Consider the following 14626-nt stretch of genomic DNA (forward strand, 5'->3'; position numbering starts at 1 on the left):
ATCCTATTATTTCGTGAAAAATCATCGCTTTTCGTTAAGAAACGAAATATGACAACAGCAAAAAAAAATAAATAAATAAAAAAGAAATCCTTTTCTCTTTCATCCACAATGTTTGTAGCCACTAAATTTCTCTGGAAAAAAGAAAATATTGCCGCGTAATCCCGAGACGCGAGCGGTCTAAATTAACAAAGATCAAAGTATCCGGTGAAAAAGAACAGTGTACGTCCCTCCTTCGTTGCGGAGAAGAAACAGGAACGTATACCTGTCTCGCGTTAAGCTTTTCGCAGAAACGATCCGCTTTCCCCGATGAAAGTGACTATTCGCTCCCATGAATCATTTGAGATTCGGTTTACCGATTCTACCATCACGCTTTATAACCTGTAATGCGCATTTTAACGTACAAATCATAGAAATGAATCTAAAATATGAAGAAAATGGGTGAATATAATTCCTTTCCAAGGAATGTCATGGATGTATGAAAGAAATAAATTAAACTTCTCATCCATATTTTTCAACAAAGTTCAAATTTTTCTATCTTTTTCCTTATATATATTCTCTGACGTATCGTACATTAAATAACGCTTAAAAAAATATAATATAATTATCTGCTCTTCGACGAGTCTCTTCTCTGCATTTTCAGATCCATAACTCGGTTGCAGGTCGTTTCATTTCTTAGGACCCGCGCGAAATCGAACAAAAATATATTGCACGCCTGTGGAGGCGTCTATTTCGGTGCTCGCGCGAGCATCTGTTCCTCGTTTCATAGATTTCGTCGCCGAGTGTATACATATATATTTCTTTTCTTGCGACCCGGAAGAAGAAGGCGAGGAGGGAAAGAGAATACGTGTCCACGAACGATGATTCGTGAATTTGATCCGGAGAACCGGGTTACATTGCTCGTTTCTCCGCTTCCACGAACCGTTGTTATTTAACGACCGCCACCAGCAGCAGTTTTTCTTCCGATCCTTCGTGAACGTAACGACTCGAATTTATGCCGCGCCCGCCATTACGCTAACTACTACTACTCGATCGATTGATCCAGAGTACGTTTTAATATTGGGTCGCAGGGCTCGAGTTGTTGGTTGGCGAATATGAAAGATTAGATAAGTGATATTGATAATATTAATATTAATTGTTGTCTTTGAAATCGTGATATGAAAAGAAAGAATGATATGTAAAGGACGAAGGGAAAGAATAATTTTTTAAAGCTTCGTTTTAAAAAAAAGTAAATCACGTATTATATATCGAAATTGAACATTGATGATCGAGAATATAATTTTCAAATTCAATTTTCTCGAGAATTATTAATTTTTTAGGATCAGGAAAAATTTTTGTTCTATATCTTTATACGAAATTTTTGCAAAACTTGATTTGCTTGAAAACAAAGTTTTGAAGGAAAGAATTGTTATTTGTTTCGAGGACACCCTGTATATTATTATAATATTCGCCGTTTGTATTATATACGGAATGTGAGACCCATTTCTGAAATGAATGTCAGATGGCGAAAGTAATGAAGAAAATTAGTGCAAGCGTGCATTTTACATTTACTGTTCTCACTTTTTAGACGTAACTTCGTCATAGTGCGTTTTAAAAATTTTAATAAGTGATTTTGTATTTTCGCTGAATAGAATATCTGGAAATTTTGAAAAATTGAGAAATGTTCCATAACTGCTTCGCAGAGATTTATTTCTGATCAAAGATGGCCGTTTTCTCGTACAAGGCGGCAGCTGCGTATTATTGCAGTACAAAAATGGCCACAACTCGAAAAGAAGGTCAAATACGACATGTACGATCTTTTTTCATCGCTTCTCTGTCCTCCGCCTCATCATTGAAACGAATTTACGTATTATAAAACACCCTATGTGTATTTACTTATTCCCCGGTTCGAGCATCAAAGAATTTATTTTCGTTCGAAAAGAAATATAAATAAATATAATCGCACTTACTTTTCTTTTCTTCACGATTTATCATATATCCATTAAAATCTTGACAAACATTACTTTTACGACGAGCATTAAAAAACTCTACGAATCATCATCGATTTTCGCCATTTATAAAACGCCATTACACAACGAATAGACGGAAATTCTTCAGATAAGATCACAATGATTTTTTTCAGAAACAGGTTTTGCAACTTTGCAAATGTAAAAAAAAACAACAACAAAAAGAAAAAAAGAAACGAAAGTTGTTGCGAACGCTTCTCTCCGATATCTTCGATCTGAAGCCCGATCGGAAAGGAACCGAAAAATTGTTCGTAATGTTCCCCTGGACATTGACAGGAACATCGAGAAGGAGAGGTTACAAGCGTTGAGAAATATCGCGCAGTCTTACAATGGTACTTGAGAACTCTACGCGTGTAATCACGATTGGTGTAACGGGAAAATTCGCAATTACGAGCGGAGTTGTAGCTCGAAATTGATCATATCCACGATGTACGAGACCGTATCGCCTTTTTGTTTATCCGACACGGACGCACAATCGTCGATGACGAGGCCATCTTTCTATCGCGCGACTTTTATCGCTTTACGATTTTCAAATATTTACGTCTGAAATCCTTGCTGCAAAACACATCGTTCCTCCTCCACGCTTTTTACAGACGGCAAAACCTGGCAAACAATCTCGCATAAATCGCATTTCAGTTACATTGCTTTTTTCCATTTCTTGATTGATCGGGTCGGCGTAAAAATAATCAATTCGCGGTTTAATATCGTTCTTTTATTTTTTTTCTCATCACCGTCTCATCCCTTAGGGAATTGGCTCATCCTCGAGTCTATTTCTCTTCTCCATTTCGTATTTTCAAAGTTTGAAAGTTTTACCGTCTTTATTTTTTCTTTAACGAATGTGGATCTTTTCATGTAAAGAAAAAAATGTGGAAAAGAAGATCGATGTATGATTGATCCAAAGCGAATAAATTTAAACAGTTCAAAGACTATTTAATAAACAAAGTTAATGAAATTATTCGAAATTATTTCTAAACTTGCAATTTCTTCTATTTTGATAACAGTATTCTATTCCAATTCTAAATATATTTGGAACAAATTCAAAAAAATCTTAACTCAAATAAATTTAATCGTATCAGAGATCTTTCGATGGATGTGTGCGTCTATGAGACGTGTAAGTAGAAGTGTAAGGCGAAATGACATGTTGAACAAATATTATAAAAGTACAATTAGCGACAAAAACGTCACAAACGTACACTATCGTTCAAGCAAAATATTTAATTTTCAAATTTGTCATTTCGGGAATTTTCTCGAGGCCGAAGGAAAAAATCTTAATAATTTTTCACGGAAATGAATAATTCTTAAAATAAAATAGAATAAATAATTCAACTCTCGATATCGATCGATAAATTAATCTTTCTTTCGAATCGTCGATACTTATCTAGACACTAATTTACGATATTGTTCACTAATTTAATTTGTCAATTGCTGTGTTTTTGCTGTATCGTCTTCGAAATTAATAATTTTAATCCCACGTTTTACAACAACTTTCTTTCCACTGTTTCAAACAGATCTCTTGACGATTGTATACAATAACGCTTACTAATAATGCTTACACGTCCTTACACGATAGAGCTCGAATTTATCAGTCACGAAAAACAAAACAGTGACGACAATTTGCATCGTTAAGAAGAAACGAAATACGTCAGAACAAGAATCAACATCGTACTGACTAATCGTGTACACATAGAACATTGTACGTGCAAGCAATGGTTGGTTGAGCATCGATCCTATCACTCATTATCATCCGTTCTGATGATGGAGGGTAACAAAAGGCCAGTGGCCCAATGATAAAACGTCTTCAACCGAAGATCAGTGATCGGTCACGTAGACGCCATTTATACATTATTCCCTCTCTAAACTTACTAAACTTGTAAATATTCACAATGAGATATATTTAATTCTACTTGATCGATTTTTCAGATTTATTACCGCACTGCTTTGTGCTCTTTCCTTAATTTATATTTTCGATTTAACTTATTTGATCGTTCAATTCAATTTGCTCGATTAATTCATATTGTTAAATTTTACCGTTTATGAATTATTATAATTAATAATGCGCATTATGCCCGTTCGAAATTTCCTCGTTCCAATATTATTCCAATAATATACCCGCCACAATTGTCCTACACCAATAATAATAATTACGACTCATTATACAGCGAACTTACGTACAGTTAAATCCAATTTCCAAATCCCAAGTAAATTTCCAAGTAGCTCTCTTCCAACCCTTAAATCCCATTCGCGATCGCAAACGATCTACGATCAACGTACGCGGTTTGAAAGGAAAAAAGGGAGAAAAATATTAAGTAACGATGCCGAAGTAACTCGAAGCGATTGGACACGCTTCTTCCCGCGCGAGGGTTCGCCTTCAAAATCTAAATTTAATGACGTCCTCCGTGCAGGGTCGGCTATTTGTAAAGGCGGACGTAACAATCCGGTGCGGTAACAAAAAAGTCATCAAGTTCAACGTAATTTATCAGTGTCAATATTGGAATGAATCGCGCATGCCAAACGCGAATTTTGAAACGCGGGGGAATCGCGCTCTCTGCGTTCCACTTTATGCGAAACCTTGGACGATTTGACACGGCCGACCCAATTGGAAATAGTGGAGAACGAATGGCTGTTGAATTATCGGGATCGAAAACTGGGGCGGAATTGTTATTGTTGCTTAGATTCGCAATTGGCGAAGGGGGCCGAAGGACGCGGGGCTTTGTCGGAAATAAAGCGGGTGGTAAACATCCCCGGTTGCAATAATAATCTCGTGCGAAATGTTCGAAAAGAATTTTCGCCCCGTGGGGAAACCTTCACCCACTTTCCTCCCTCCCACTCTACCCGATGTATTATTCGATGGAAAACCGCGGGAGGATCTCGTCTCGTAGGCCTCCTCTCTTTGCGAATGATTGACGAAGGACGTTCGTGAAATGGCAATTGTGAAAATGGTGAAGGATAATTACGTACAAGTGTGTACATTGATATTGGACGGATGAATATTGATAAAATGAACGGAGGATTTTGCAATACGCGTGAAATGACTCGACGAGAATTTGGAATTTTTGCTTGTTAAGGCGCAAAGGTTTAATAGAAATCTAAATGTCGAGGAATGGGTTGAACGAGGATGCGTTCGATTATCCGACGATCGTTTGTGAATTGTGATAAATGATAAATGGGACGTCGGAGGTTTGGTGGAAAATAAAAAAGGGGAAGTGTTTTACGCGCGATTGAATTAATTTTATTAAAATACATTTATTAACGTGTTGATAAATTTACCGGGAATAATAAATATTTTAATATAAACGATCAACGAGCGCTAAATGCGTTAATGCATTTTCGAAATTTTACGCTTTCACTTCAATTTATATTTATATTTATACAAAGGATACAAATTGGAAATATATTTAAGGGGATTCGAATTATTATTTTAATTAATCCTCGAGATACCGCTTAATTACTTAATTTCACCTTGAAAATGCTTTTCATTCCCTAATCGTTTCGATCAACAGAATTTTCACTCGAGAAAGTATGAAACGTACCGTTGATCTAATCAATTTTGCATTAACCGTGAATTTTGTCTCTACTATCTCTCCTGTTAATCGCTTACGCGGGACAATTTACATGAAATTTCACGAATAATTCTTCTTTTCTTTTTTTTCTTCTGTTAAAAATTCTAGGAAAAAATCCTGCTGATACAAAACGAACATGGGCTAGCTCTCCTCTGTGAACACGAGAGTATGCACTCCACTTTTCGCTCTGACGAATCTTGTAAGTCATAACCATGTATATATATGTGCGTATGTGTTTCATGAGGTCGTGGTTAACTAGAACGTCCTGTTTCGGCCAGCTAGAACGTAACAACTGGTTAGTTTAAATAATCATCGCCGTTCCGAATTTCCCTTTCATCCGTCCCTCTTTCAAATATCCTACGGTTATACGTATTTCTGTAAAAGTTTGTGGAATCAAGCTGAAATTTCGGGGAACGAGCCTTCTCTAGGAAACTTAGAATCTATTAAAATCTATTAGAACGAACCAAAATAAAGCGAAGTAATGGATTTGAAGAACTTGAAACTTGACTTAATATTTCTCTCCTACTTTTAACGAATATTTACAAGAGGATACCACATTTCAAACTCGAATTTTTAATATATCGTCAACAATTATATGGAGTAGTAATTTTAATTCGTAAGTTTAATTTCATCTCGAATCAAAATTAAATAAACATCCATTTAATTTTGCATCAGGTTTAAGCTAGTTTTCTGCAACAAATCTGAAAATTCGAAGGTTTCGTTAACAAGTTTTTATTAAATGGTGATTTCTTTTTCAAATAAAATAACTTTAAAATAATCTTCGCAATATTATTGACATATTATTTAAAATAGGAAATGATATCCTTTTGCAATTTAATCGGAATAATACGATATAACGTTCACAATTTCTGGATAGGTATTCACCTCGTTTATCACTTAATCACAAAATTCGCAATTCCAACGCGGAAACGACTAATCCGAGGGATTATTACGCGAGTTTGTTCGCCTATTCCACGAGCCCACAAATTTCCACGAGGTGTCCCAATTAACGGGGAAGATGGAGTTGAATTAAACGGTTCCAAAGACCCGGTTAATGGCGTTCCAGCCAGGGTAAACGCAAAGGCCACCGATCCATGTGCTAATTTGTATTTGCCATCGCGGTGGAAAGGCCCGCCTCTGTAACGAGCCGCGCAAGTCGCAGAATAATAATCGTCGAGCTCGCTCTTAATCATATTCTCCACGCGCAAATACCCCAGAAACACGGCGACGAACCACGGGAATACGATCCGCTTCCTTTAACATCCGTTTCCATGAACGCCTCTATTCACAATTCTTCGAAAACACAACTAATCTAATTAACCATTCGTCCCCGGAAATCGTCCTACCGACAGCTGTTTTGCGTGCCATCCGCGCGATTCCTGGTAACAGACCGGGTGTCTGCGCGCCAGAGACGATCATCCGCCGCCGATTTTCGTACGGCGACGAGAGGGACAAAGAGGTTGGGGGGAGCACGAAATGGAATAAAATAAAAGAAGTTCTGGCTGGCAGCGTTCCAACTCGCTCGAAACGAGCGAGAAAGGAGAAGCACGTGCTTCCGACATCGCTCTTGTTTCGTGAATCGTGACTACAACTACAACGCGCGTAATTTTAGACCGACCGAATCGGAATTATATTTGCACGGGTTGTAAAGGGTTGCCTTTTGGCAACGAATTCGATTTCGGGTGTCGAATCGTGAATTCGAGTGGAAAACGAAACTACACCGACCACCTGTCACGGGAGCACAGTCGTAAGTATTATTCTCGCCACGAAACACGGTGGTCTCCGAAAAGATGCAGCTCACGTGACGCGGGGCGAGCTTTGGATGGCGGCCGCCGAGAAAAACTGGGCCATCGGCGCCACGGTCGCTCGTACAGGTTATGGTGCACCGTGGAGAGCTACGTTGGAATATCGTGATTGATCGTTTTATTACGAGTATTTTATATATATATATATATATATATATATGTATTTTTTACGGGTGAGATTGATCGTTGTAATTTTGTTATATATACATTTTCTTTTTAACTCTACGGTGGTCCCGGGAAACGTTACGCTGGGCATGGGCGAGTCGCAGGCGAGCTCTGAGATTCATATATCAATTATCTTTGAGAGGAGGAATGAAGATTATTGGCGGAACCGGATCATTTATTATTGATGTGACTTCTAGATGCATTTTTCATGTCAATTTTTCGAGGCGCTGAAACGGCTGTCGGGTCGCAAGAGATGCTTGGTGACGATTACGTGGTGGGGAAGAGATATGTTGCGCTGTAGCGAATAATTGGATTTATAAATGGAATGTTTATGCGCTTATTACGATGTGTTTATTATGTAAACTGTGATTAATTATATAATAATATTTCCAATTGGGATAAAAACCATTAATTAAATTAATTTCGCTAAGAGTGTCTGCACATATTTTTCGCAATTACAAGATTCAAGAATCTGGAACTAATTGACTTCACTAGTTTTAAGATTTTATCGTTAAGGAACGTGATATTCTAAACGATAATGGATTCGAATCGAAGGATATATTGGAAATATTGTTCGCAGTAAAAAAAAAGATCTAAATGGACAATTCCACGTCGCGATGATTTTTATTTACCACCGCGCAACCAGATATACTTTCCACGAGTTTATGGATTTCATTCTCTCAGCGGGCCATTCAGGTGTCCGTGCAAATCAGCTAAGGAAGTGGTGTTCTCGGAATCGTGTCTCGTTCCAAGAAAATACGTAAACGCGTGAAAGTAAGGAAAATTATCATGGTGTGATTTGGATCTCGTGGGAGCCCGTGATTTGATAAATTTAGGATGCTCGTGTCTTTTTCTGAACCGTCTCTACACGTCACCGCCAATAAACTAGGGCATCATTTTTTTTTTTAATGCTAGATTTTAAATAGCCGAGACACCGAGCAACGAGATGTACCGTTTCCGTTTCTTGCGTTTATTTTTATCAAGTGGCTACGAACTAGCCCCGTAGACATTTTATCCGTGCCGTAATAATGATTTTCAGAATCGTAAACCTGTCCAATGATTTTTCAATTAATGTTCCATTCGAACTGATCGGGAGTGCGGACTCGAGGAAACGATTTTTCTTATTTTAATGCTGGCTACGTGACGTCCGTTGATAATATCACTCCACTGTAAAATGGACTCGTTTGAACGCGTGCCAACGAGAACGACATTATTAGGTTATTCATTAATCCAGGACAAAACCTCCGGATTCGAACTGTGGAACGATACGACAATTAATCAAAATTTCTTCCTACTTCCAATTAGAAAATTACCCTTATTATTCTTTTCTACTCTTCACCCGAATTCAGCCCGAGAATTCTTAACCTCGATCTTTCTTTAGCCTTAACTTTTTTCGAAAAGCGCACGTATTCGTCATTCGTGACAAAAGGGCCGAAGGAACCGGATTTACCTACGACCTCTCCTCCCGCGATTCACGAGCCTCCTCACGAGCCCTGCGTACAACATACATGAAGAGAGAAAAGGAGGGGTCAGAAATCGAGGCTTCCACCGATCGCAATCGCACTCACCTCATTAGCCCAATTCCAACGGCCGAGAAATCGGCGCCCTCCCCGCCGTCCTGTTGTCGGCCACGAATACGAAAAATCTAGGCGGCGCTATCCGCGATTTCTTCTCAGCCGAATTTCACGGGACGTCGGGCACACGACTTGTGGCGTCGGCGAGATACGTCACGTTCAGTCACCGTGTTGTTGTCAAACAACAACGGCGAGGCGCGTTGTAACCGTTGCACGGAGGAGAAGGGAAAAGGACTCTTTTTTTCCCCACCGCATCGGCTCGTTTGATTAATATAATGGAAACGAAGAAGGAGAGGCGTGACTCGATACTTTCCGCGGCCCGCAACACGCTGCAGTTACACGCGATCCACGGTTAATCCACGTGTGCATTAATTAGCGACGGATGGATACCGTCCGACAGACGGCTTTTCATCGCACGGATGAACGCTCGGCCGCGCCTTCGCTCGAACACGCGCTATTTCGAGGGAATGGAACAGTGTCGTCGGTTGTTCGCCAACCTTCTTAACGAGCTTCTTGCGCATTTTCTTTCTTTAAAGGGGATACGTGTATACGTGTATAGGGGACCCTCAAGGATGCCTCATTTAATTTAATTCGAGGGATAGAGAGACGTGGTGGATGAATTTTAGGGGTTGAGTTCCGTAGGAAGGCCGAGGTGAGATATATTATCGGGGTTCTTTTAGGTTTAAATTGATCTCTTAAAATAGATTTCTATGACGTACGGTTTAAATTTTTTTTTTTTTTTTTTTTACTTAAGCTAAATAAAGCTCTTTTGATAGAGAGTTATAAAGCTACGCATGAGAATCTATTTACATCTATTTATTATGCGGTTATGGAGCAGAAGTACAAATAATTGTGGAAAGGTAACTTTAAAGATGTAAAAAATCTGGGTAGAGAAAATACGATCGTAAGGTTCGAATAACAAAGATCTTATCGTGCACGTTGTCGAACTATGTAATTTTGATTTTCACAATTATATTTTAAATTAACTTTGGCTAAATTTTAGATTTTCAAGTATCTGATATATATATATATGAGACTAATCTTATCATGAATTTTTATACGATATTCGTAGATATCTCGATGAATTTTTTAAATCTAAAAATTTTAAAACATCTCTCGTCTTCGAGTTTAAAAGGAAAATGTAGAGAATTAAGTTTTTTCACATAAATGTTCGTTTTATAATGGAATTGCAAAGTGCTTTCCGATGTGATTCCATTATCTCTTAATAGTTCGTCTATTATGTGGTAAACATTGTAATAACACGTCAATGTAAAACAATTTTTAAAGTTTAAAATAATTACAAATTTATTCGATGTAATTGTTTCCAAAGAAATCAAAGAAAAATAATATATTTAATTTGAATTTTAAATATCGTGAAGAAGAATTTTAAAATAAAATTCGAAAAAAATTTACAATGATCAGGATTTAAAACACTAACACTATGGACTTTCTTATCTACCTATTATTCACTCACTATATTTATCATAAGAGGATCACACAATGGAATACTAGACGAATTCGAGGAAGGAGCTTGAACTTTTGCCAACTTGTCGAGCTTTTCGATAAATATTCCTCGTTTGCCAATACGAGACTTGTCTATTTCGAAGTTCGAGTAAATTAATAACATCGGAGAAGATTACATGTGATGACAACTTTTGATTTGTAATTTCGTTGCTTTATTATAACATAATTTAAACACGAATAGACGTGTAAATTGATTCATTGTGACACAATTTTGGCACAAGTAGTTTAACGGAAGTACTAAAATTCTGACATTTATAGCATTTTCGTGACACTTTATGCCAAACAATTAGATGGAACAAAATTCGAATATTCAAAGTTATTTAACATTTACTATATAATACGATCTTATTTCACGATACATTTACATTACTTGTAAATAAATAAAACTTCAATTTCCCTTAAAATATCACCAATTTTTGTTTATCAGATATCTGACATACTACTCAAAATCTTATTAACTCGTGACTATCTATCATCACTTACAATAATTAACCTTACCTTTTAACCTTCCATGGTTCATGGATACGTTTAAAAAAAATCAAAAATAAATAACGAAAATTTCTCAGACCTCCGCCTACACACACACGCTTTATAAATCCACGAGGCTTCAAAATACACAAATACGTTAGAACAATCTTTCGTATTTCACACTGATTTTAACCCAAACAGAACCTTATATTCCCACTACTGCAACGATAACTAAATAATACCCGAACCCTTGCAACGCAGGATCGATCGAAATTGAATTTAAATAAACTCGACAACGGGAAATTTATCGCGGCCCTACCAATTCGCGCTCGAGATCTTTCGTCACCGCATAAATCTCGCGGTGGGTGTATGGACGGTCGCGTTATTTAGCCAGAAGTCGTTCGACGGCCGAGAAACTCGAGACCGGATAAATTGGTTGAAAAATAACGGCGCGGCTCGTCGTTAATCATCCCTCGTGGCGGGCGGGCGGGTTTATCGTGGCCGATTGTTACTCGCGCATTAAGACTCTCGAAGATCGAAGAAAGAAGGAAGAAATTACCGGGACCAAGGACGTTAACACGAGTTATTAGTCCTCCTCTCGATTCTCGTCTCGTTACACCTGGCTCAATGTTGCTAAAACCATCGAGACACGCAGACTTTAGTTTTTTTCAACGACACCGTGTTGATGCGTACATAATAATGTGTCCTGATGGAGAAGGTGGGAGATGGATAGATATATATTTACGTATCTCGCTTGCTCCACTTTTAGGATGTTCGTATTTACGAGTTTCGGGGAATTTTCGGGGAAAGGAGGGCCTCGAGAGCTAGAAAGTGCGATGAGATTGGCGGTGAAGTGGTTTGACTTTGGACGCGTGTGTGGGTTCGTCGAGGATAGAAAGGTTGATAATTGGTCGAGGAGGAAAGTTAAACGGGAAGTTTGGTAAGATTCTTTATTTTTTTTTTTTTTTCTCTCCTTGTAGGTTATTTGGTCCGTCTGAAGATCCTTATCGAAGATGTGAAAAGTTGCTCCTTTCGTAAAGTTGTTTCGTGAATTTATGGTCTGCATCTCGTGATGTACTACTTATTTATAAGGTTTGCTTAAAAAAATTATCGGATTATTTATTTTCCTCTCTTTTTTTTCTTTTTTAATCGTCGAAGAACGAATACTTCGTTGAAAAGTCTCGTCAAATTATCGTAATTGCAAAATATTTAAATTCGAAATAAATAACTTCGGATTCTTCCACCTGGCCAAACGTACATTTCACTTCTTCGCAATCTTCAATATTTAATTATAATTTATAATTACTTCTAATTTACGCGTATGTGATAAGCAACACCTTATTATAAATTGTTTATTTAATTACATTTTCATAAAGGGAATAAAATAAAATAAAGAAGATACATAAACAAAATAAGCTCCAGTAAACTTAGAAAGAATAGCAGAGTTGCAAATACTTATAAAAAGTGGATGAATTGCGAAAATTTTTAATTCGCGGAAGAACAATAAGAAATATTCAAGGGATCTCATCCGGTGGCGAATCGCGGTAGCAGTGATGAGAGCGACACGTGGGCAGAGCGAGTCGAATCGCGACACGAGTAACTTATTAAGGGACAGCCCGATGCGTCCGGGACGTGTTAATACTTATCATAATGACCCCTTTGTCGCGGCGCCTGCCAACAATGCGTTCGTTATTGCACTCTCGCGCAATTCTTCCAGTCGCGTGCACCAGCAGTGTAGCCGGCGTTGTTCTTAACCGCGTCATTAGCGAGTCATTGTTTCATCCCCGTGTTTATTTGCCCGCCGAGCCGTGTCTATTTCCGACCGATCTATGCCGATTCGCGACCGGCTCTCGATCGTAAACGAAGTAACCCGTCTCGAATTAGGAGAATGAAGAATCACTCGTCGATTTCAGAAATTTAAAAAATTTAATGCATCGTGCGAGTAAAAAGTATGGTATATTGGAATCTAGCGCGATATTAGAAAAATTATTCCTCGTTGGAAAGTAATCGAAAGCGTGGAAAGGGGACTACGTGGGAATTTTACGCGTTACACTTCTTTTCATTTCAATCGAGCGATCTCGATGAATTGCAAATGGAACGGGTGGTTCATCCAAGGCCGTGGAACAACGAGATCTTGAAATTTATACTCTAATATTATTATGGAGGTACGTACGCCGGGGGGGAAAAAAAACAAAATCGAAACAGGGAGACCTTTGTTTCCGAGGCCGCGGATATTAGTAAAAATCTCACGTACACTCGGGGGGACCGGCATCGAAAACATTCACATACGACCGCTTTGGTGGTCCCTTGGACCACCCTCTCGCTCCAAACTCGACGATTCCTCGGGTTTAAAAGGATATTGTAAGACTACACACTCCCGCCCGATTCCCTTATTTTTCCAAACGTTTTTTTTCCTTCCCTCCCTCCCTTCGTGAGATCCACGTGATGCCGTCACCACACGGTGATTTTTCTTCGAAAACAAATTTGTCTACGTGATCGATTGGACAGGCGACGACAATCCGTTGTATAATTCAGCAATATTTCATTAGCGACCCGAGGTATTCATTTCTGTCCGTCCACGGTGATCCAGTTTTTGTATCCGTATGTAATAAATATTTTAATCGAGGCTTGGGAAAATATCGAAGTTAAATGTCGAGTTCACTTATGAATTATGAAATTTTTAAATTTACCCGCTTGTTATAGCTCTCTTCAATATTCTAGATTTTTTAAAAATTCCCCTCTCTCCCTCGAGAAAATCGATTTACTAATATCCTTACCTCGCATATCCGTTAAATATTTCAACAAAATTATAAAAGTGGAACAAGAATCGTAATAAGAGTGATGAAAAAAAGTGTCCAAATGACTCGAAGATTTCGAAGAGGATTAAGTTAACAAAAAAAAAAAAAAAACACTGATCCCTAATGAGACAGTTTACCTCGAATCTCAAAAGTCGACGATACCTCTTTGAAACAGCTTTCGAGTGGACAAACGTGGCGCATTTTTCGCTATACGTGACCCTCAGTAGACGAAAAATGGCGGCCTCCCTCCCCCGTTGAAAAGAACCACATGGCCGTGGCGCACGAGAGCAAGCGAGACGAGGGCGCTCGAATTTCGTGAAACATCTTTAAACGATAATCTGATCTGGAGAACGGTTGACAGCTCTCTATGCGTCGTTCCTCGAGGAGATCACCGAGAGCAAAGAGGATTTTCTAAAGGATCGTATTGATCATCGTCATAGTGAATTGAATGTAAATTGGAATCGTCGGAAATAACGAGCGTTCACCCTTGCGCGGGTCGTCTTTCATTTTAATTACACGGTTTCGATTCGAGAGGATCGGTTTAAACGTCGAAGATTTAGATTTTATCGGCATGACGGGTTTCTATTCTGTAGTTCCGAACAGTTTGTCATTATTCGAGTCAATATGCGCTTGTAAATTTTTCTATTTGTACAACGATGATCGAAGATCGAGATCGTTGTTCTATTTCCTTCGAATTATTTTTCGGTACTGTTTAAAGGGAAGCGAAGT

The 14626-nt window shown here is 38.3% G+C and overlaps 1 protein-coding gene across 3 annotated transcripts in view; it reads right to left on the reverse strand.

The window, feature by feature from the left end:
• Positions 1 to 14626, reverse strand: part of LOC108003471 (stAR-related lipid transfer protein 13-like) — a 310442-nt gene that overhangs the window by 54389 nt on the left and 241427 nt on the right. The window lies entirely within an intron of this gene.

Source organism: Apis cerana, linkage group LG1, assembly GCF_029169275.1.
Source record: "Apis cerana isolate GH-2021 linkage group LG1, AcerK_1.0, whole genome shotgun sequence".
Lineage (NCBI taxonomy): Eukaryota > Metazoa > Arthropoda > Insecta > Hymenoptera > Apidae > Apis > Apis cerana.